At 30.4% G+C, this 24,331-nt stretch overlaps 1 protein-coding gene and 1 long non-coding RNA gene across 3 annotated transcripts in view; one reads left to right on the top strand and one right to left on the bottom strand.

Annotated features, from left to right (window-relative positions):
- LOC140060228 (B-cell lymphoma/leukemia 11A-like) overlaps window positions 1-24,331 on the top strand; it is a 71,945-nt gene that overhangs the window by 12,045 nt on the left and 35,569 nt on the right. The gene's annotated exons all lie outside the window — the stretch shown is intronic.
- On the bottom strand, window positions 1,425-22,431 carry LOC140060240 (uncharacterized). Of its 2 annotated transcripts, XR_011847301.1 has the most exons (4): window positions 22,187-22,431; window positions 21,170-21,244; window positions 13,573-13,777; window positions 1,425-1,660 (listed from the first exon to the last, which is right to left on the bottom strand). It is a non-coding gene; the product is annotated as an uncharacterized lncRNA (long non-coding RNA). The 2 variants fall into 2 exon arrangements; XR_011847300.1 differs by lacking the exon at window positions 22,187-22,431 and having other exon boundaries at window positions 21,170-21,548.

Here is a 24,331-nt window from a genome sequence, read left to right as displayed (position 1 = left end):
GAGCTTGCAAACTCGATTTATTTCACATTTTTTTGTGTCCTTGTAACTAAATATTATTGTATGATCAGCTCTGTATTCGGTAGAGAAGCATTAACATGAGGAATTTGTGATGATTCATGCAACAAAACGGACACGTCCTCTAAAGATGCGTCGTCTAGTATATACAAGACAATATATCAAGATTAATCATAGTTAAATCAAATATTTGATTATCTTGTAAAATGGTACAGTAGTTTGTTTGCCAGTCAGCTCCTACTTCAAATTTATATTTATAATATACATTCTTTAGTTTTATTTGATAGCCAATTACTGTGTCATTATTAATATCCTTAAAACGGTTTATTTTGTCTAAATTCTGATAATATTTGCCCCTTGACTCTTCCAGCATAGCACCCTCTGTATTCTGTTTAAACGGTCTGGAATTTGTCCAGGAAACGGTGGCTAAGAAAACAGTTTTTCGGTTATCTTCTGTTCCACGGTTTCCCTTAGCCTAGTTTTAACCTTACTCCCCTTTCAATTAGTGCCGGCCTGTGTATGAGTGATTGAGGGAAAAAGTCCTTTAACATGTTAAAGAATGTTATATAAAACATTGCTGCAGTAATGTCACTTGTACTTTATAAACTGACGTTTGATTAGTCTTTGATGATTGCAACTTTCACCAATAGGAGACTTTCAACGATCCATAAACCCATGCTACTGGGTGCGAAAGGTTAAAAATGGAGTTGGGACTAGCTAATGGGGTCAAGGTAAACATTTTCATCTTGCTATAAAAACTGTGACCCACTTAAAATTATCAAGTTAAATTTCACTTAATACAAAACTCTTAAAATCAGTTAGTATACAGCAATGGTCTATCAAATAGGTTTTGCATTTTAAAATTAAAGCTGAACATTTTACTTATTTTCATACAGTATGTATGTATTTCCTTTTAAAATTATATAATTATGAATTATATTTAGTTATAAACTTGTGGAACTACTAATAAAGCACAAGGACTGTTAATATTAATTGTCAAATGTATGAGTTTTATTCACTTTAAAAATAAATTTAATTGAATTAAAAAAGTATCTGTTGCATTGAATGTAATAGCACTTGGACAATTTAAATTAATTATTGTTTCTAAGTTTCAATTGGTTAAAGAGTCCTGGTTATAAATGATAATTTTGCATATTATATCCGCTTTAATTGAAAAAAAAATGAATAGTAAATTTAACAATATATTATTATATGATTGCTGACTCATATTTAATTTGATTTACTTTCATGTATTATTAATTATAGTGTTGTAAAAAATGGTAATAAAATATATTTGTTCTACAACAAAACAGTATTAAAAATGTGATTTAAAACTTTTTACTGTACAGTACAGTACATAAAATTTTTTAACAATCAAACAATTTATTAAAGTCAACTGTTTTGTACAGTAATTTTTAAACATTTCTACCTGTTTAGTATCTTAGCTTATTTTTGTGAATAAATTGAAAACTCTTCTGTTCCTTTCTAATAAAAACAAGAAGTTCATTGATAAAGATGAGATGCCACATAACACAACAAATACAATGTTTATAAACGTGAACATTTCTTTTTATCCAGTCTGTCCGTCTGTCCATTATCTTTTGTTTGTTGATCCACCTTAAGTATGCAGCTTAAACTGAACAACCTGTGAGAAAGGAAAGTGAATGAATTATTAGGTAATGGGAACATTAATATAGAAAATACAAAGAATAAATGAAAGAAATAAATACTGTACAAATAATGCAAGTTTACAATATAGGCCTATTTAAAAAAAGATAATTACAATTATTCTAAACAAAAAATAAGGAATTGATGAATTTTTAATAGCTAAATTGTATTTGTAGGCTATATTTTGATGTTAATTTAATGATAAATTGTTCTTCCTGATTTATATGGAATCCTTAGAATATTTATATTGAGAGGTTCTTATTGTGTCCTCTGGATGACTTCATTTATTATAGGTAATTGTATCTAGGTTTTATTGTCCCAATTTTCCCCCTAACACAAGGTTATATAATAAATTCATAGAGACGAAGCAAAAGAACGAGGTAATAATAAAATGGCCGACCAGACGACGAGTCCTTGGAACAAATTACGCAGAGACTGACCAAGTAAAAATGTTAATCACAACAGCTCGTCATCCCTTTGTAATATATTAAGTTTACCTAATTTTTTATTGACCAGAACTTTTAAATGATTCTCTCAAATTGTTGTGAATTTTTTATAAGATTTTTGAGGACATTTGATATTTTTTTCGCCAGGAAACAAGAGTATAAACCTTTGATAATCTAGAAATGACCTCTCTGACCTCTTGGCATCAACGACTATTAATGGCTTGGGGGAGAAAACGGGAGAATTACGATTCGCGTCTTTGTTGTAAAATTCACTGCCTGCTATAATAGTAATGGACTCTGTGAAAACCTCTGTTTGTATATTTCATAAAATGTACAATAATAATGATTATCACTTTCATTTTTAACATTGTTAAACCTGCAACAGTGTCAAGTATATTCCTAGTACAGACTCTCCATTCAACATTCATTTTTATAAATAATTTACTTGGTTAAAATGGACAAAGAAATATTTATGTAAAAGTATTGCTTAATTGATACTAAATAGTACCTATTTTGTTTTTATATTTTCATTTTATTCTTTTCTATAGATAACTTTATATATTGTAACTAAATCATCAAAATATGATATTGTCTTTAAAATGATTTTTAATCTTATTGGTATTTGTATTGAAAGTATTGAATAAAAATAAATGTTGAAATAAAAATAAAAATTGTTTATTTATTAGTAGAGTATTTTTTTTAATCAATTATTTACCACAGAGGCTCCTCACAAAACACAACTTAGCAATTAGATACTACTGTACTGATAAAATAAACCTAAACAAATATTCTACTGTATATATATATATAGAAATTACATTACATTTCAGTTGAAGCCTATATATTTATATATATAAAATGTTTATTTTTGGATTACCCACCCCAAAATATTTTCACTAACAGCCTAAAGGCATCTTGCTAAATATTTCAACCCAGCTCCGACCCAAAGAAACTTAATGTTAAGTATTCACTTAGCTTTCACATGTCACTCTTTACTTGAGCTCATACATTCAACCTATTAAATTAATCAATAGTTGGTTTTGCTCTTATTTTTATCACCATTGACTCTTTAATACTAAATGTTAATTGTAAATTAATCAATCTATTACAGTTATATTCATATTCATAATTTATTACCATAAATCAATCATAGATTATGCATATTCATTAGTAAAAAGTAAAGCTTGTTTTGTATTTAAATAAACAAGACATATTTTAATGCTACATTTGATCTGAAAAAATTATGGTGTGAAAAAGTAATAAGCCAATAAGAAGAAGTACCATTATTTAATTTATTTCAAGTTATCACATTAATAGGGAACTAATTAATAGGGAACTAGTTGCATAATGTTAATTTGTGCAATACTGTATTCAGTGATATTGGGGCCTGTTTGGTCACTTCCTCCATGTGGTTTTACACACTAACGACACAATATGTCCTAAATGAAACCGTGTTTGTTATGTACTTCTGAGAAAGAATGTTTAAATCTTCATGTTCTTCTTCCCCTACCCCTCTTCCTATTGTTTTTGCTTCATACTTATATAGTTGTATATGTTTTCATAGGAATGATTAGCATTGTTACACAGAATGTATCCTCTTCTTTCCCTATCATCTTCTTTCCCTATCATATTCTTTCCCTATCATCTTTTTTCCCTATCATCTTCTTTTCCTATCCTCTTCTTTCCCTATCATCTTCTTTCCCTATCATCTTCTTTTCCTATCATCTTCTTTCCCTATCATCTTCTTTCCCTATCCTCTTCTTTCCCTATCCTTTTCTTTCCCTATCATCTTCTTTCCCTATCGTCTTCTTTCCCTATCCTCTTCTTTCCATATCCTCTTCTTTCCCTTTCATCTTCTTTCCCTTTCATCTTCTTTCCCTATCATCTTCTTTCCCTATCATCTTCTTTCCCTATCATCTCCTTTCCCTATCATCTCCTTTCCCTATCATCTTCTTTCCCTATCCTCTTCTTTTCCTATCCTCTTCTTTTCCTTTCATCTTCTTTCCCTTTCATCTTCTTTCCCTATCATCTTCCTTCCCTATCATCTTCCTTCCCTATCCTCCTCTTTCCCTATCATCTTCTTTCCCTATCATCTTCTTTCCCTATCATCTTCTTTCCCTATCATCTTCCATCCCTATCTCCCTTCCATCCCTATCCCCCTTCTTTCCCTATCCCCCTTCTTTCCCTATCCCCCTTCTTTCCCTATCATCTTCTTTCCCTACCATCTCCTTTCCCTACCCTCTTCCTTCCCTATCATCTTCTTTCCCTATCATCTTCTTTCCCTGTCTTCTTTCCCTATCATCTTCTTTCCCTATCCCCCTTCCATCCCTATCCCCCTTCCTTCCCTATCATCTCCTTTCCCTATCCCCCTGCCATCCCCCTAATATAGTAATATCCATCAACCTGGATATACTGTGCAGTAGAGTTACCATAGTACACTAATGTACTGGAAGAAGCAGTCACAGACTACTGTACTAACTTCGTCAATTTCATTACAACAAGAAAGTATTTAGGTGGGCGATCATTGTGTTTCTCTGACCGGGAACTGTTAGTAGAACCTTCACAAAGTTGAGAAACCTAAGAAGTGTTTATTATACCAACTATTCATAATGTTAGTAGGTTACAGACAGTGGCTTTTACAAGTGCTGTAATTCATAGAAATGTTGACAAAACACTGCATGTTAATAAAAGATGTTGATAGAGAGGTATCATTCATGTTTGGAACGTTCATGTCCAAGAATTCCATACGCTAACGATTTAGTGGCCAAACTACAATTTACTTTAGGCCAGTTAAGTTCAGCAAATGATAACTTTAAATGCTTTTCTTGATGTTGACACAAAAGGTAAGTGACATTTACTTAAAAAGATTGGTTCCCGCTTGGACGCAGCGTAATGACGTATGCGCAATGCAAGCAATAGTACAGACATCTTGCACATTACTGTACTTGCATTGCCGCCTTGCATTGGGTTGGGTACTATTGCAAACTGTAAAAAATCTCTTTTTAAAATACAGAAGATGTTTTTATTACTGTATCAGTAACCATGATTGTAGCAATAGAAGAATGCTATTTGTATGAAGAAGGATGATAATAGCCTGATAGATGATTCAGAATTCATTCTATTGAATTCTAAAGTATATAAATAAAATATGACTGGGTGAAATTTGTTTGAAAAGGTCTGACATGTTGATGGTAGTGGGCGGTGAATGTGAGAGGCCAAACATGCAAGTATCAGTACGATATAAAAATACAACAAATGTTAAAAAGGTGATAAAGACACATTATATCATCATGAAAGAATTTGTAATAAGTGACTGACTTGATGAAAGAAAATACTGTTATAATACTAATAGATGAAATCACCTACGTCAATAGTGACCAACACAGATAAAGTGCACAGATTTCTCACTAAACTTGTTACTGTCTAGACAGTATAGTCGGACCATTCAGTTATGAATTGGAACTGGTCGGTGATAATAATAGGATTAAATGCCTTTATGGTTTATTTGTTGCGGTCAATACTACAATGGGTCAATTTATGGCTACCGGTACTATATCTTTTCTAAAGGGATGTTTCTAAATTTATGCTTTTATGATGAAGATCAGGTTTTGGGAAGTAAGAGTCTCATAGGAATAAGAGAAATGCTCACATTTGATAGGAATGTGAGATCTTGTGTTTGATTATCCTTTGAACCTAAAAAAATGTATACACATTTTTAGGTTAAATTTAAGAAAAATATTATTTGTGTTACGGTTTTATCTTTGTGAATATTCCTTTTAGATAAAATAAACAACAAATCTACATAATTTAGGTAAATTCAATAATGTATTGTGCCTCTGTTGGGGTATGTTGGTTAAGATTCTGTGAATCAGGATATTATCATTGTTACACAGAATATAGATACAATGATCACGTAATGGCCAGATCAGATAGGATTCTAACCTATCCTTTACAACTTCCTGTCTGGACTCCGGTTTGAGAAATTTTTTTTTTACTGACCGAACTAGCATAAGTATAAAAAACATAAACAAAAATGTGTTGTGCATATGTTGGTGCAGTTTCCTCAATAGTCTTCCTATTTAGTTTATCTGCAGCATATTAAAAATCAGAGCCATATACAGTAATGTATTTTCCGTATTAAAATAAACTTGAATTATTAGTACAAAAATTACCACACATTGTTTTTTTAGTATTCTTTAAGTACTGTGATAAAGACCCACCAGAACTTGTAACCAATAGTAGATAGGTATTACTAATTTGTGCCTTTAATTTGTTTTTTTCTCCACACCAACAGTAGAGTCATCGTCCCTTTCAGGCAAGGGGTGTCTACATCTTGAAAATACTTTATTGGGTAAATGGGCACTTGCTTTTTTTTTATGATGATACGCACCCTTTAAGAAGGTCATTTTGGTCTGGCCTTTCCCACAAACTATCTTTTGCAAATTTAGTCAGTTTTTATGTGGGTTACTGACTATGAAAGGTTGCATACAGTAACATGGTTTAATTCTTAGTACAATCTTACAATGTTTTAACTTAGTCTATACTGTAGTGCTACAGTATATTTAGATTTCACAATTATAGATTCATTTTTTATGGTCAACTGTATGGAATAAATAACAATATTCTCCACACACAGTTATTTTCTGATCATTAAATAATATTGAAAGTAATGTTTACACATGGTTTGATGGCTAAGCATTTGATTGTTCCACCTAACAAAACTCTTAAATGTGGCTGGGCTTAAATAGCCTAAGGAATTCTTTTTATTTAGGCTATGCAAACAAAACCTATATATACATTTTTTTGTTGTCTATAATAAGGTGACCTTGCTTTTTTACTTATAGTTGAGTGTAAGTTAGTTTTCTTTATATGAATATTAATAGTTTGTCTACAAATCTGATTAAATTAAGTAGTAGTGGACTGTGTATACTGTAGTACTGTGCTTTAGACTTTGTCTATGGGCCTGTTTCTGCTGAGCAGAAATAATCGATTATTAACCGTTTATTTTTTTAATCGATTATTTTTGGGCAGCAGAAACGGCGCAAAATAAAATAACCGATTAAAAATAACCGATTAAAAACACTCAATCCATTGCGTGTTTTAATCGATTATTTCTTGTTTTAACCGATTATTGCGGAGCAGTTTTGAGCTGCAACACAAATAGCGATTATTGACCTCACTTTGACCTCTAGAGTATGACAAACTTATTCACGTAACAAAGCATGCTGTTTTGCGCGATATCGACGACGATCAGCAAAACCACGATCGCGATGTATACCGAATAACAATCAAATGTTAAACATTTGATTTGTATTATTTTGTGGGGGAGAATTATACCGAGAGACTCCAGGATTCTGTGTTACAAGTACACCCGTTACATACCACCAGTCCAGGCTAACGATGTTTTACATGTCATTTTTTAGGCCTGTTGTCTGTTGACTTGTTTTGGTAGAAATATATAGCCTATAGGCCTAGCAGGCCGAAGGTAGAACCAACGAACGGCGAAACGAACTTTTTTCGCCGACGTGTTCTTATTAATATAACATCATTATTCTGTTGTATGTGGTACGGTAGTAGGCCTAGATGTTTATTTTACAAATAATATAGCTTTACGTAAGAGTAATTTTTAATCCTACATGTGAGAGTTTTAGGCAGCGATACGATGTTAAAACAAACCAACTCTCATCGGCCTTTCATAACTTGAACTCCGCTGTGGGGGAATGATGACGTGATTTTAAAAACCGATTACCTGAATAACCGATTAAAGTCGTAGCAATTTTCAATTGCAACGCGATTATTTTTGTGGTTTGCGGTGATTGGAAAAAATCGATTATTTTGATTTTTTCAGCAGAAACAGACCCAATGAAATCTCGATAAGCATGGTTTGCCAATGTTTACCATATTCATTTGCAATTGGAGAACTTGCTTAATTCTATTCTGAATAAAGTTTGTTGTCATATCACCGCTGTCATCATTATCCATCATCATTATCATTATAATCAGCATTACCATCATCATCATCATTTTATTATCATCCTCACTTTCGATCATAATCATCACGTTTGGAATGTCACTATTATAATTAACATGTTTATTTCATCTTCATCTTTATAATATCATTTCTTTTAATTCATGCAGTACTTAGCATGTTTAACATGATGTTGTTTTTCTTCATCATTTACTTATCTTGATCATAATTATCATCATCTTTACTTAAAATAGTCTCTAATTTTATATTTTCTTTAGTTTTAATGCATAGCATCTTCATCAGCAGAGACAGAGTTTGTTTTCTGTTGATTGAAAGAGTACAACTTTAGAGTAGTTTCACACTTACAGAATACCACACATTGTACTTTATAAGTAAATCCCAACTAAATCCATTATAAATCCTACTAATCCTAGGATCAGTCATTTTGTCTTAAGTACCGTCATTAAGGTGTGTACCGATTGCAAAATCATCTACCATTACTTAAAGATTAAGTAACAACGATAAAGAAGGTAAAATCTCGCCGAGGTTCAAACACGTATTACTAGCTGAAATCCAATGTTTAACTATTTACATTTTTACATTTAATGTGATTTATTACTGTACGTTTATTTTTTAGATCAGTATAATAATGTGTTAATGTTTGATATCAGTTGATTTTGTAGGATATGGGATAAAAAAAACTCATTACATGACCCAATAATATTTTGGTCAGGTAGTAAATATAAGGTAGGGGTATTTGTGGGAGGTACTGTACAGTAGCGCAGAAGTAATAGTTTCATTATTTAAACAAAAACCATTATACAAATAAAACCAAAATATTTTATAAATAATTGAACATTAGCTAAAACTGTATTTTATTCTAATTTTTTGGTACTACTGTAAATCTTCTATAGCGCCATTAGATGGATGGTGCTGTGAACTTAGATTTTTTTTTTTTTTTTCCTGGACTTTCTGCATTCTCACTCCTGAGGATGATCAAAGCATATTGATCGAAACGTCGAGAAACTCAACAATTCTTTTCAGAACTAATACACGTGGTGTACGCAAACTTTATATCGACTTTTGTTACACTACATGTTCCTCTCCTAGGAGTCATGTCATATATGAAATGAAATGTTATGAAATCTGGCATTTTCTTTTCTCTCCATTACTGTGTGAACTACTAACAGGGTAACTTCTACTCATCTCAAAAGTTGTACCCTTATTGGGCATATATGCATTTTTTAAGAGTGGAATTGTGGCTTGGAGGTTATGATGCTTGGCTACCACTCCAACAGTCCTTGGTTTAAGTCCCGTCACATGTCAGGATTTTTTCTAAGGATACAATTACAACTCCACTCCCAAAGACTTGTAATAAGACTTTGTTTATGTAGAGAATCTTGTGTATGTTTGTCTTCTGAACCTCTCCCTCTGAGGGTCCCTAATGATCAGCAATTGCTGGATGGATCACCCTCATTAAATATGATTTATAAAAAAAAAAACACCCTTACTCATCTCAAAAGTTGTAGCAGCTTCTTAAAAGTGCACACGAACCGATTGAGACAGGAATAACTCTGGCAGATATTTATTATTGATTACAGTTCCACTGTCTTAACCACATAATATTTGAGGGTAATAGTGGATGCAATAGAGTATTATTTTAAACTATTAACAAGGGAAAGTTATAAATATGGAAATAAAATTTATTTCTTATTGCTGTTTGGGGAGAAACCTAATGTAGGATAAAGAAATATTAACCTTATTTGTAATTTTCCATTAACTAAATCAATATATCATTATTATTTTGTCAATATCTGATTTTAATAACTATTGTCAATGCAAGTGAAAGTAAAATACTTCTCTTGTGATTATTCCAATTGCTTAACACAAGGTGTGTTGTGTAACTATTGCCTCATTGTGGAATATGTGATGAACGTACAGTACTTATATTTATCCCATCCTAAAGTTTTTTTCACACTTGCTCAGGTTGTGGCTCCATCAAATGAAATCGCTGCTCAATGTTTTGTTTTCACGAAGCCTTTTACAGCTCCCGCCATTATTTTTTATTCAACATGCTCATAGTCAGGTCAATAAAATCTGATGGGAATCTGAGCTGAAGCCGACTCTTACAGTATACGACTTTTTTTGTTATTGATAATTTAATTTAAAGATATCATTTTCGAAACATTAACAAATAATATTATTATTATAAAATTATTTCAAAAAATATTTAGTTTGTCAATGTCATGGAAACTCTATTTTAAAATATAGGCAAAATTTCTTTTGTGGAAAACTTGTCCATACATAATTAAAACATTAAAAAAATATTAATATTTAATAAATTAATTTTTAAAAACAAGGTCTTAAATTCAGTTTGTCATGGATGTGGTTGATTGTTGTAGAGGATCCTTCTTCATTTTTAATCGAGTAATTTGTCTCTCGCTTGCCGAAGTAATTCAATATGATTGTCTTTGTACATTTGAATGGAAAGTCAGTCCAAGGTTAAAAGCACCTCTGTCCACTGATGGCCACAGCCAATAACCTTTATTTGATCTAGATACATAATGAGATAGGGGCAATAACACTTTATGAAATTTGCAAGACCAATAAAATGAAATAGATGCTAGTATATATGCAAATATTTGGTGAGTCTGATATTAATAATACTGTAAGACCTTTTATAAACTATATATTTAAAAATCTTTTTTTCTATAGCTTTTAGAAATTGAGTACTTTTAATAATATTGTGTATAACATTGATTAACAACCATTAATGTTTATTTATGACATTAAATGTTACCTTTATGATTTACAGTGTATGGCAGAGTATAGTCCACTAGGTAATTATGATGTTTTAGGAAAATTAGGGGGTGAGGTTATCCTTGAATTTCATTAATGAAATTGACCAGTCTTGTGTCCGAATATAGCCTAATTAAATTTGTGGCATGGGATAATACTCTATACTCTATATTATATACAGTTTACATAGCAATACTGATGTGTATGTATTTTGTAATGTATATTCTTTTAAAAACAAAAGATATACAATCGCTGGAACTCTCTATTTTTATTGTTCCACATCATACCTTATTTCAACATATCTTTACGATTTATTATTATATTTATTATATTCATTTCTATATTTCAAAGTCTGTTCAACTTTAATTTTACACAGAGAAAATGCATCATTTGTCCTAATGGGAATATTTGCATTATCTGTTCTAAATATATCAAAATAATTGGGTTAATAATATTTTACTGTCTAGCTGCAGTTGTACTATACGAAGGGTGAATGGCTTTACATCACCCAACGTATTGTTTATGGATTGCATGCATGACTGGTCAATATATGTACTGTCCTTGGAAATTATATATAATTAATATATTATAACAAATCTGCAAATAGTGGAAATATTTTTACACAAAAACTAAACCAAAATCATCATTTATATTATGTGCTGTCTTTATTGAGACATTTTACTTCTACCATTTCTCGAAAAGAAATGATGATGGTTGCGTGTTGGGATGTTCCCACCTGAGGGCAGAGTTAATGGAATGTACCATTATATGATAGTGGTGTTTCATAAATTTTAAATATTCGAGTTGTAGCTCTCTTTTTAGAGAGAATATGCCAATGTCCAAGTATTAGCTAGCACTTATAGACTACCAACACCACTTTTGGTTTGTGTTGCATTTATACATGACCAATGTCCCTATTCCTGAACAGTAATAATATAAAAATACTAAGTACAAAATTGTTTACAATTACATAGAAATAATAATGAATATTAAAAAAAAAATTGTATTAGTAATTAATAAACTTTTACTGTATATTAATGTTTTAATTGGCAATACAATAAAGCTTGAAAATGTTAATTCAGTAATTTCCCAATTTTTTTGGCCTTTTGGGACAATTACTAATTAATAGAATAAGTGCTTTTCTTGAAATACCAGTACTTTATTGAATATTTTATAATAATCATAATACTAACTTGTCCAGTCACCTACCAGTGTAAATAGTATGATAATAGAGTTTTTTTTTGTACAGACTTGTTCAAACAGACAGTATATATTAGTTTGTTATTGTTTTCATTTAACCTTGAAATATCAATCATAAAATTATGAAAATGAACCATTTTGTTAATTTAGTTTGGAAAAAATTAATGAATTTGTTATCTCAAGATAGATTTTAGAATTATGTTGTAATGTTTTTCATCATCATGCAGACTAAAAAATATGCAATGTTTTCTAGAGAAGGATTGGGTAAAGGGATATGATAAGGGCTGTGTGAGTCTTTATACTGTAATAAATACTGTAAATAATTACACTAGAACCAGGTTATTGGATTGTAATATCATCATCAGCATCATCATAATCATGATCATCATTGTCGACATCTTCATCACCATCATTTTTATCATCATTATCACTATCATTGTCATTATCATCCTCACCATCATTATCATCACCATCACTATCATTGTTATCATTATCATCATCACTACTATCATTGTTATCATCATCATCATCATCGTCATTGACTTCATCAACATAATCACCGTCATTGTCTTCATCATCATAACCATCACCATCGTCTTTATCATCATAACCATCACCATCATTGTCATCATTATCATCATAATCATCATCATGTTTTTAGTAGTCTGTCTGAATATTGAGATAAGAATAAGAATAATAATAATAATGGGAATCAATTCTCATGCAAATGTTGCAATTTTCAGTAATTTACGAGTGACGAAGCAAGTCATTAGAAAATGTCTTGCATGACCTTGAGAATGTCCAATAAAAAGATGGATTGCTACATTAGCTTATGCTAGGCCGGACTAATCCGTAATCTGCCCGTATCTTGAAGCACATTAAAACCAGTGAACCGTGTACAGCGTATGTGGTTACTTAGCCTTGTTATTTCATAAAGTGACGTAGACTCCATAACCAGAATAAAATCCAAAATTGTAATATTAAGTTCACTATTTTTCATAATTTAAATTTTTAATCATTTGAAGTACATAGAATATAATTAAATGTGAAAAGCGTAATGCCTAATTCTCTAAAGTGGTCTAGTGTTTATTTCGAGGTTTCTTATTTACTGACATCATAAATAAAAAATAGATCCTTAGTTGATCTTGCAAAGACAATATTTTCAAGTACACAAATCTTTAAATATATTTATTTATTATCCTAGTAATAGCCAGATTTGGGCTACAAAACATACTTGGAAAAGTTGTGGCAATCTCTATTGGAGTCAAGAGGTTTGGGGATGTGTTCCAATTTATTGAAGATCCTTTGATGATAAAATACCAAACAATTCTGTTTTCTAGTTTACATAGGGCTAAAACTAGAGAGGGCACTGTTTGTAAAAGTTGATATTTTCAAACCTGGAAATTTGACATTATTCTACCTGCTTGCAAAAGTTGATGTCTCTCCTGCCTGCTTGCAAAAGTTGATAATTCTTACCTGCTTGCTAAAGTTAATAACTTCTACCTGCTTGCTAAAGTTTATGTCTCTCCTGCCTGCTTGCAAAAGTTGATAGGCCATCACTCCTACCTGGTTGCAAAAGTTGATAACTCCTACCTTGTTGCAGAAGTTGATATTTCTCTTGCTGCAAAAGTTGATATCAGACTTTCAAAAGTTTGTCTGCCATTTGTCAAACACTGGGCAGCTAATAATTTAACATTACAATGATAAATTAGTAAGTATACACTTAATGCAATGATAGTATAACTGTGGATAGACATTACTACTAGGATTTTAATAAAAGCTTTTAATATCATAATGTGATTCTTTCAAAGAGAACATTAAACATGCTACATTTAACAACATATATCATAGTTATCATTTAAACTCAAATTATAACATTTAACACCCATACTAAGTTATTTAATAAGTAAATGTTGTCATTGACAACTTTTCCTTTTTTTAATTAATTGCAAATTGTCCATATACTACAGTACCAAGAAATAAATCTAAAAATAGAAGTGCATAAAATGTGATGGTTTTAAATTCGTACAAAGCACCAAATTCAGGTCAAATATGTTTTATTATTTCTGACCTGTGATACTTAGTCATGCGCACCCCGACCACCCGCCAAACATCTTTAACCTGCTGTATTTTATTGTTCAGAAAACTTTAACAATAATTCCTAACAATAATTGCTACTGTATTAGAAGTCAAGAGTCAAGTAGAATCTTGAGTGTTGATAAAATGAGGGATAAAAAGGCACATTACAAAAAAAGAATGATGGAATCAAATTTACCATTACTAAGTAGATGTTTACATAGGAAACAATAGGTCTTTGTATTATTTCAATCTTAGCTCAAAAAAATGAAAAGTGAGAAGCATTTATAAGAGTACAGTGTATGAGCTTGACCAAAAAGTTCTTACACAAAATGTCTGGAGAATTCTTTATACTACACACTGTAGTATAAGAGCTACAGTGCAGTATATTACATGCTTCTAGTATGTCATTACTGCATGCGCTGCAGTGTATTACAATAAAATTGATACAGCATTGTTATTATTGAAAAGACAACAGGTGCAGTCAAGCAGGAATACTGTACTGTACAGTAAAGTACTTTCTACTTTACATAATTCCTGCAGTAACTCTACTACAAAATTGCTTTAAGATTTCTTTTCATGAGATTGTTGTACTTTAATAGAATATACAGAACTGGTAGCTATTTTTTTTAATGTCAAATTATTATTCTTTTTTTTCTCTGTGTGTTAATACTGTATAACGCTGACCAGCGTAACATATCCTGGGGTATACTGTAGCCAACTCTTAGTACTGTATATCATTTGTACAGTACAATATTGTACAGTATACAGTATATTGTATATTGTACTCATATGTACTGTATCATACCATAATAATACAGGTATCACATGTGATACATATATTACTCTGTATTACATAACTTGCATATAATACTGTATATAAATGATGTGGAGAAACAGTTATAGAGATTCGTAGTAAAAAGGTGGAATGATTTGCTTTCCAAATTTTTTACTAACATACCACAAAACAGAAAGTTGTTGGCAATATTCTTTAACTTTAGAAATAAGAAGCAATACCATCTTCCATTCCGCAACGCTTGGTCTCCATTAGGAAGCAACGCAAAAGTAAGTTGACCAATCAGAAGCAACAGCCTGGCTGATCCACTACATTATGATTGGTCAAATTACTTTTTGTGCGCTTACATCCTTGCATCCAAGTGAGAACCCTACCTTTAAAATAGAACAAATGTCAATTCTAAAGCTTGATAATAACTGTGCTGTGTTGGTGGGTGGTTTCTTTTTCTCTATGAAATTTCATTTATTATCCAGAAAAAATAATACAAAAACAATACAAAAAGCGTAAATAACATAGAACAACAACAAGCAGAGAAAAAGCGCAGAACACTATCCTGGCGGATTGTCAAAAAGCAAAAAATATCGCTATAAAAGACTCTCCTGATAGTGCTGGTGGCAAAATAACATTAACAAGGATAAACATTTAACAACCCGGTAACATAGAATTTATATAAAACAGAATAAAAATTGCAATCATTATAAATAAACATGTCTGTTATATATACCGGAATCTCATCCCACATCCGTGGAAATGAAATAAAAACAGAATAAAAAAAAGCATTAATATACTAACTAACTAACAGTGATTGTTAATTAATAGTAATACTTACTAATGGTACAAATAAGTGCCCTTATACATATCTAGTGTCCTTCATTAAAACATTCGTATTTATTATTAAGTTCCTACTTAAGGATGGGTTTGAGTACTAATGTATTAATATAATGGTAATTTGGGCACCGGTATTATATACCTATTTAAACCTTATCCTAAAGAAATTGGACTATCGGAAAAAGAGACATTTTAGGTCAGAGAGCCTCTGAAGGAAACTGATATCGTTGTGTCATTACTTTGAAATATAGGCTTTGAGAATTAATATCAAACTCAGTAGATATCTTAATTATCAATGTTCTATGGGGCACTTTAAAAATTAGAACAAATGCCAGAAAAGAGTTTTATATTAGAACATTAAAGGCAGAAACCCACTTTTGTATTGAAACAAAGGTACACAAATTAATACTTGATTTGTTTCAGAATTGTCTGACTAAAAATAGAAAAAAAAATTATAAATAATCTTAATTGACATTTCCTTATACAGTGCACTACTTCAGTAGTAAAATAGAATATTGTAGAACATGACTTGAAAGTGTCTGTTTTTTGTTTTTGGTTTTCCTTTTAGAAAGTTAATAGATGTAGTATAAAAAGAAATCTACATTTTATAGTGTTTGTATACAGTGCATGTTGAAATCAGTTCAACCTATATCAGCAAGAGAAGGTAATATAAACTTTTTAAATGATGATATTATATAGGTACTGTATATTAATTTCATACAGTTAAGCCATACAAGGCAGCCAAAGGCTGAAATACATAGAGTGTTTACAGAGATAAAATACAATGCTTTGTGATATTATGATTAACTGAAAAGCAACTTACTAACTAAAAACAATTTTACAATATAAACTTAAAGGACTTATTTTACTTCACCTTTAAAAAAAAACTTCACTTTAAAAGAGTTTTAAAATGATTTGCTAAATAAAATTAATTTCATTCTATTGTGTCGTGTGTTTGTTATTACTATCAACATCTTAACGTAATGTGTATTAGCATATGGTCCGAGTGTTTACTTACTGACCCCTACATCCTAAGGTGGGGTCAATTCGTAGGAAATGACCACAGCATAATATCCACAGCATAAACCAGCAATCAATAAAATTGTTTTTTCTCAGAAATTTATTTTTAGCAGATGGTTATCTAGAACTTTAATATATTTTTGATAGATGGATTTCTTGTATTTTTAATCAGTCAATATGAAGGTTGGAAATTTATCAAATGGACATTTTTTTTATAAGGGTGGGGGTTCGTGATTTTTCATTTCTTATTTGGCTCTTCAAATCTATCAAACTTTAAGAAACGTTTATTTAAAAAAAAAAACTCAATATACAAAATTTTGAAAATGTTATTGAACCTGTAACAACCTGTTTTTTGTGTTATAAATATAATAACTATAAATAAATAATTTATCTTAAATCAGTGAATCTTATCTTTTATTACATCACAATTAACTTCTTTTTTATTTCAGTTTAAATAAGAATAGTCCTACTGTGGTACGTATCTTATTCCGTAGTTTAATTAAAAATGTTTCTTGTCCATTTTACTCACTGTATCCTTCTTCTTCTTCTTCTTCTTCGTATTAGGAGCCAACTTCATATGTGAAGACTCTGCTCCTCCAACTCTGTTTTGCTAGCTCTACTGTATTTGGTTGTGTATTATTGTTCTATTTAGTTATTCTTTTACAGAGAGAAACTGACTGCCTTATTTATTTATAATTGTTATTATTAATTATCATTATTATTATTATTATTATTATTTTTTATTATTTTTTATTTTTATTTTTTTTTTATTTTATTTATTTTTTTGTTCCTCTCTTTTTTTCCCCTTACTTCTCCTTTCACTTTTCTTTCTCTCTTTTCTTCCCTTTCCCTTATCTCTTTTTTTAAGTTTTACCTATATAAATATATATACATGTTTAGTATGATCCTATAAAAGACAAACATTTTTTTATCAATCTCAAAAACTGTAATATCAATCAAAATATAGGCTAAGAAATTATAGAAAAAAAGTCCAATGCAATTATTTCCAATCTAATATACGCAACCAATACCATGGTTAATTTTATCTTAGTGAGTGAGTCTAAATTGGGTTAATTGTGTATCGGGGAATTGTCCAGGAAAAAAGTTACCTTTAGGGAATATTGTAATATTTATAAATCGTAAAACAGAAAGCACATGCCTGACATTAAATGTATAGAATCATTTGTGGATATTATAGGAGCGTTGTTTAATTATTGGACAGAATCAGAATACGCAGTATTCTCACATGAATGGTCTAAATCTAAACATGTTGCTACAATGTCAATTGGCTCAGACTCGGAGGTGACAGGCCAGTAATCAATTTCTGTATACGCTACTTAACCTTCGCCGTGTTATTATTACAGTTTATGAAAGTATAAAAATAAATCGGTTAGTTGCCCATGTATTGTATTTTTAATTAGAATCTTGACACTTTGATGAAATTTTGAATAATTATTTTTTTAATTATATAATGAATATATTTTTTATGGAACGTTGCTCTATTTGTTAATGATTTTCCTCAAAATGTAGATTTTCCTAATTTGTTGCTTTCTTCGTTCAAATAGTAGCTTACCGTTTGCTTCTAACAAACAATTTCTCAGTTGTTTATTTTTTAAACATAAAAAATTGCTTTTTAATTTGGCACAGATATCATTATAAAACACCAAAAACTGGAAATAAAATGCTACTGTATAACAAATACATTTTTTTCAATATTATAAAATAGGTATAGTGACAGTACAGCACTTGTATTTTTCTCAAATGGTTAAGCCTCCTTAAAACTTCTTTCTTTCAAATGTGTAGGTTCAAATCATTGAATAAATTGTGAATAAGGAAACATTGTTTATAACATAAGATACCTTAATGACGTTAACCTGTGTAACTATAAGCCACAGTATTTGTACATTACTTATTTGCGGTTTGTTTTGTGGTTGAAGCTCTTTAACCTGTGGTCTCGCGCCTTATGTCCAACTGGTTCTGTTCTTAGTATTTCTATCCATTCTTAAGTTCCACTAAAGAGTCCATTTTTGTAGTATTGAACTTAAAACTTAAATATACTATCATCACTGAATTTTATTAATCTAAATTTTTTTAATTTAATCAGATTACAGATTTTTAAATAAATATTTCAGGAACGTCAAAGAAAACATGAAAAACAATAACGATAAATAAATATATTTTTTTGTATAGGAACAACATTAGTATTTTCTACAATGTTGTATCCATTTTGTTAAAATGCTTGCTGTACAATTCTAGAATTAAATTGCTGGGTGCGTATCAGTGGTTGCTCTATTCCTTTAAACATCTATAATGTATTTTCAAATTAACAAGAAGTATTTTGACCTGCTCAAATTCATTATTGATCCACTAATATTGAATAACATTTCCAGCCTATGCATAGTGAAAAGAACAATTAATTAGGACTGTTACATAAATGTTATATTGCCTAGGCTGGTGGCTTATTCTTGAAGTCACATAATTTCAAAAAGTGCACTTAAAAATGTACTTTAAATTACTTTTATTTAAACAACAATCATTATTAAGCTGTAACCTTGGATTGATTTTCTGTGGGGATAAACTTTCAAGACAAAATTGACCATCATTCTTCTGCATTTATGTCATATACATTTTGAAATTCAAATCAACAAAAATTATGATCGTTATTAATATGAATTTTTCAAATAATTTGCTTTTCTTGTGCATCAACTTCTTGTAACAAGATATTAATTACCTTATTTGACAAACATTGATTTTTGAGGTGAACGATTAGTGGTTATTTTGAATTGAAAACCTTTCATTCATTTATTTATATTTTAGGGTACAGACTTATTTCCATGTCGTCGGTTATTAATCAAAATTAGTAAAAGTAGATAGAAATGGGAGTACCTAAAAAGTTGAAATGTATATATTATAACTTGTATTACTTGCAAATGTGGAATTATAATCAAGATAAATTGACCACTCATTATCAAATGGGCTTACTTTGATGCTTATTAGTCAGGAAAATCACACATGAAACACATTTATAATGAAAAGCGAAATTTTATGTACAGGTAAAGAAATAGAAAATTTCACATATGATCTTCCTGCTACAATTTCCATGCTTAGTTAGGCCCTCAATGCTTTTTTGCCACTTATTTATTTAACACTATAGTTTTACTTGAGCAAGTACTGCAGTAACTGCAGTAAATTCTAATATTTTTTCTACATACAAAATCTTTCTTTTGCTAAAATCAATCATTACAATTCTTTACAAATGTCCGTAAACGAAATATCAATTTATTTGTTGCAATCTAATGTCATGTAGTCCATTTTCTAGATTAGCTCATATGAAAAATTTCCTGCCCATCACAACCAGAATATTTTATATCGTTTTTTATAATTTCTTAGTTTTTCAAATAAATCTTAAAGTATTAATATAAGTGCAATATAAAGCTTGGTTCCCACTAGAACGTAACGCAGGGACGTAAACGCAACGCAAGCGTTTTAAAGCTTGGTTCCCACTAGAACGTAACGCAGGGACGTAAACGCAACGCAAGCGTTTTAACCAATGGCAACCGAAGTTATAGACAGTTAGCAATCACAAGCGAATAAGCATCGCTTGTGATTGGTCAATTCACTTGCATTGCGTTACGTCCATGCGTTACGTCCATGTGGGAACCACGCTTTAGATAATATTAATAAACCTAATAGTAATTGAAGTTTCATTGTCAATTTTATATCTGTAGGTTAGAAATGTATGACAAAAAAAAATTGATTTATTATGTAATATTTCCGGCTTTAATTCAATGTAATGTTTAGAAATGAACAGTTTTTATTGGTAAAAGTATAGTTAATGCTTTATACCTAATTTGCATAATACATTCTGAATTAACATTCATAAATATTTATAATTATAAATATTCATGAAATAATGTTAATGTATTATATGTATGTAACAGAAACAAAAATTATCATTTGTTTACAGATTAGTTTGGTTAGGCCCCAAGTTTGTAGATAACTGAACACTGTGGCTAATTTGAGTATACTGTAGGTGGTTTACTTAATGTGAGTAGATGGTTACATCTGCTTTATTACTATTAAATCTCTGCAATATTTAATATACGGATTGTGTAATATGATCTAACGATTCTATTGTACCCAGCTACTTGACCTTGAATACTTGCTACTAATCTATGTTCTAAAAATGATCTTTACAAAATGGTATAACCCATTGTATGTCCGCTGCACAATTGAATTTTGATAAATGCCAACTCTCACTAAACTCTATTATACGCCATTGTTAATAAACAAAAGCGTTCACAACAATCTTATGTGTTTTTAGAGGGTAAAGATCTGTTATTTTCCACAAACCTTCTGATCGTATTGTTTCCATCAAGTTCCAAAAGAGGGCAGTATACATTTAAATGATGTGTGTCATGTGACTTCCTGAAAAGATAAAAAGATATGCAGTTTTCGAATGTGTTATGGCTTGATATTTTATGGCTAATCCCCTACTAACACTATCGGATGTTCAGTATAACCCATTGCACTAATATAACCACTTATGGTCAGCCCATTCTTAGATAAAAAAAAATTATTTCTGAGAAAGGAAAAACGACTGATAAATATTTTTCCGGTGGCCTTCTGTTGTTTATGAATTTTCATGGATGCTTCTGATTTTATATCCTCTATTATAACAATTTGTGTTCACATATTTACATTTAGAATTATTAATATCATTATTCCAATAAAATTATAAACCATAAACTTATTTGTTGTGTATTAATTATTTATTTTAATATGTACAGTATTATTAAATTATATTTTATATGTATTTGAGTTTCAGTATGACCTAGGTCAATTCTAGATCAGATTAGAACAACATCAGCTGTAAATTAGTATCTGGTTGAAAAATATTAGTGTGTTCAGAGAATATAGAGCCACTTTTACAGTACCTTTTTTAGTGATCCATAAACTAAAGCTTTGAACCTAATTATTCTGTCGAGTAATGCATCTCTTTTTGGACAATTCTAATTTAGAATTAAAGATTTTTACTAATGTTTCACTAAATTGGTTACTATCTGATTCTAGATTACTGCCAAAACAAAATGTAAAAATAATAAAAACATTGTCCCATAATAGTGGCCTTTATTTAGTAGTTATCACCTACAAAGAAACATAACCCAAATGTTTATTCAAACATTTTGACCCCATGCCTTAAGATCAACTTCCTTGGTTATTGAAACGGTCAACACATAAAAATGTTATATATCATTGAAAACTACTATGCAATAGCTATTAAACCATTACTATGTGGAAATAACATTCTCCAAGGAAGGAAAACAAGCTTCATCCGGTGGCCTTCCACAAGTAGCAGCTAGGACTTACCTTCGTGTCCAGAATACACTACATGGATACTTATGCTATGATTGATTACATGTCCCTGGAAAATTAATAACAACTCCCAGAGTTACCTATAAATTGCTTAACAACTTTACTTGTTAGCATATGTGTAATATTAAGATGATTCATGTTTAAATTTCTAAGTTTTTCTGATGTAACACAAAGTACTCAGCGTCATGTGTGAATGCACATGTTCGTTATGGTAATAATAGCCATTTGAATACAAAATACAGGTAGTAGAGAGATTGTAGATTTCGTACATAGACTATAAATATCAGTTGATTCTCAGTACTGTATCTATTTCCAAAGTATCATAGCAATATTGGTTTAAATACTGTACAACATCACATGTGTTTATAGTAACCTAACCTTACATGATACAGGCACCACATGTGATATAAATGAGATGCTGTATTACCAAATATTCATTTGATACTGTACTTCGGATACTATGTGGAGATACAGCACTGGGAATTGGGTGATAATATAATGTGTAAAAATATAAAATAGGCATTTTAAACCTGTTGAGTACAGATATGCCACTTGTTGTAACAAAAATAGTTCAAAGTTTTTGATTTTTGATTAATAATCTTGTTTGTAGCTTTTAAAACACAGATGGTCAATGCACTTTTGTCTAGACAAATATGCAATAATGTTTCAATTGGATCACTATGAATTATGATAATTTGTAAACGACTAAGAGTATTTTTATCTATTATATTATTAAAAATTAACCATCACATTATTAGTTATCAATACTCATCAATCTTGTCATTTCATTAAACACAATTATCATTATTCCATCAAAATCATTTTTATTATTATCAATTGGTACAATCATTAGTATCATCATTTTACCTTTTGCTATCATTTTCTATTGACAAATTAAGGGTTGTCAACTTAAAAACTCCTCTAATAAAAGAAAGCAAAACAAATAATAACAATAATAATATTAAAGTGTTTAACCCGTTGATGTCTGATGCTACTCTACTATTAAATTGAGAGAAATAAATTGTTCTATGGTTGGTATTCAATTCTATGTTACACTAGTGTAAGTTACAGTGAACATATTTGTCTAGATTAGACTGGGCCAAAAATAGTGCTTGGTAACATGGTTTAGCATCCTTTTTCATGGTAACATTAAATCATGTTAACAGATCAAGTAATTCTATGAATGTTACTGTGCTGATAACTAACAATGACCAAATAATATGAAGTAACCAAGTCTAGTATTCTTTTTCATTGCTCAATGGTAACATTAAATCATGTTTAACAGATCAAGTAATGTTACTGTGCTGGTAACTAACAAGAACCAAATAATATGAGGTAACCTAGTCTAGTATTCTTTTTCTTTGCTCTATGGTAACATTAAATCATGTTAACAGATCAAGTAATTCTATGTTGTGCCTCTAACAATAGTCTAGATTAGACAGAGCTAAATAAAGATTAATAGTACTTGACAGACAAATGCAAACTGTTAATGGAGTTAACCAAACACAGACTGTTTACATAAGCTGTACAGTAGTAGAAATATGCTAGTGATTAAATGAACGTCCAAGAGAGATTCTATATACTTATCTGTACTTGACCGCATTATTATTGACTGTTCAGCTGTGCGTACACAACTATGGCCCCCTTCTTATTATATTTTCTTAACTCTCTTCCCTCCCTCCTTGATTTCTATCACTTACACAAAGTTTGTATGTAAAATGCCTTCTGTAAATTAATTTTATTTTCAACAGTTATTTGTTGGACTTTATGCATATAATAGTATTGTATCAAACAGTGCTTCTTGTTTTGTGGCTACAGTATGTTGGTTATCTAAAGCTAGTCTTTTGGTATTTTGCATATCGCACAGGTCAAATAGGGTCATCCTCGGGGCAGTCTGTAATCAAAGCAGATCATATGTTTTAATACCAGGAGAATCACAATCTGTCCAGGGCAGTTTTATTTTTGTAAACAATCAAAAAGTGCTTTTATAGTCCTTCCACACAACTGTATTTAAAGTGGAAATAGTGCTTTTGAATTTTCTATTTGATCATACTGTATAAACAAATTTAACATTTTGTATTATTGAAGAGTGCAGTAGACCCCCTGTAAAGGGAACACCTTTTGGACCAAAGCGTCCTT

This window comes from Antedon mediterranea, chromosome 10 (genome assembly GCF_964355755.1).
Source record: "Antedon mediterranea chromosome 10, ecAntMedi1.1, whole genome shotgun sequence".
NCBI lineage: Eukaryota > Metazoa > Echinodermata > Crinoidea > Comatulida > Antedonidae > Antedon > Antedon mediterranea.
The sequence above is the reverse complement of the archived record's forward strand: the minus strand, read 5'-3'. Positions and strand labels throughout refer to the sequence as shown.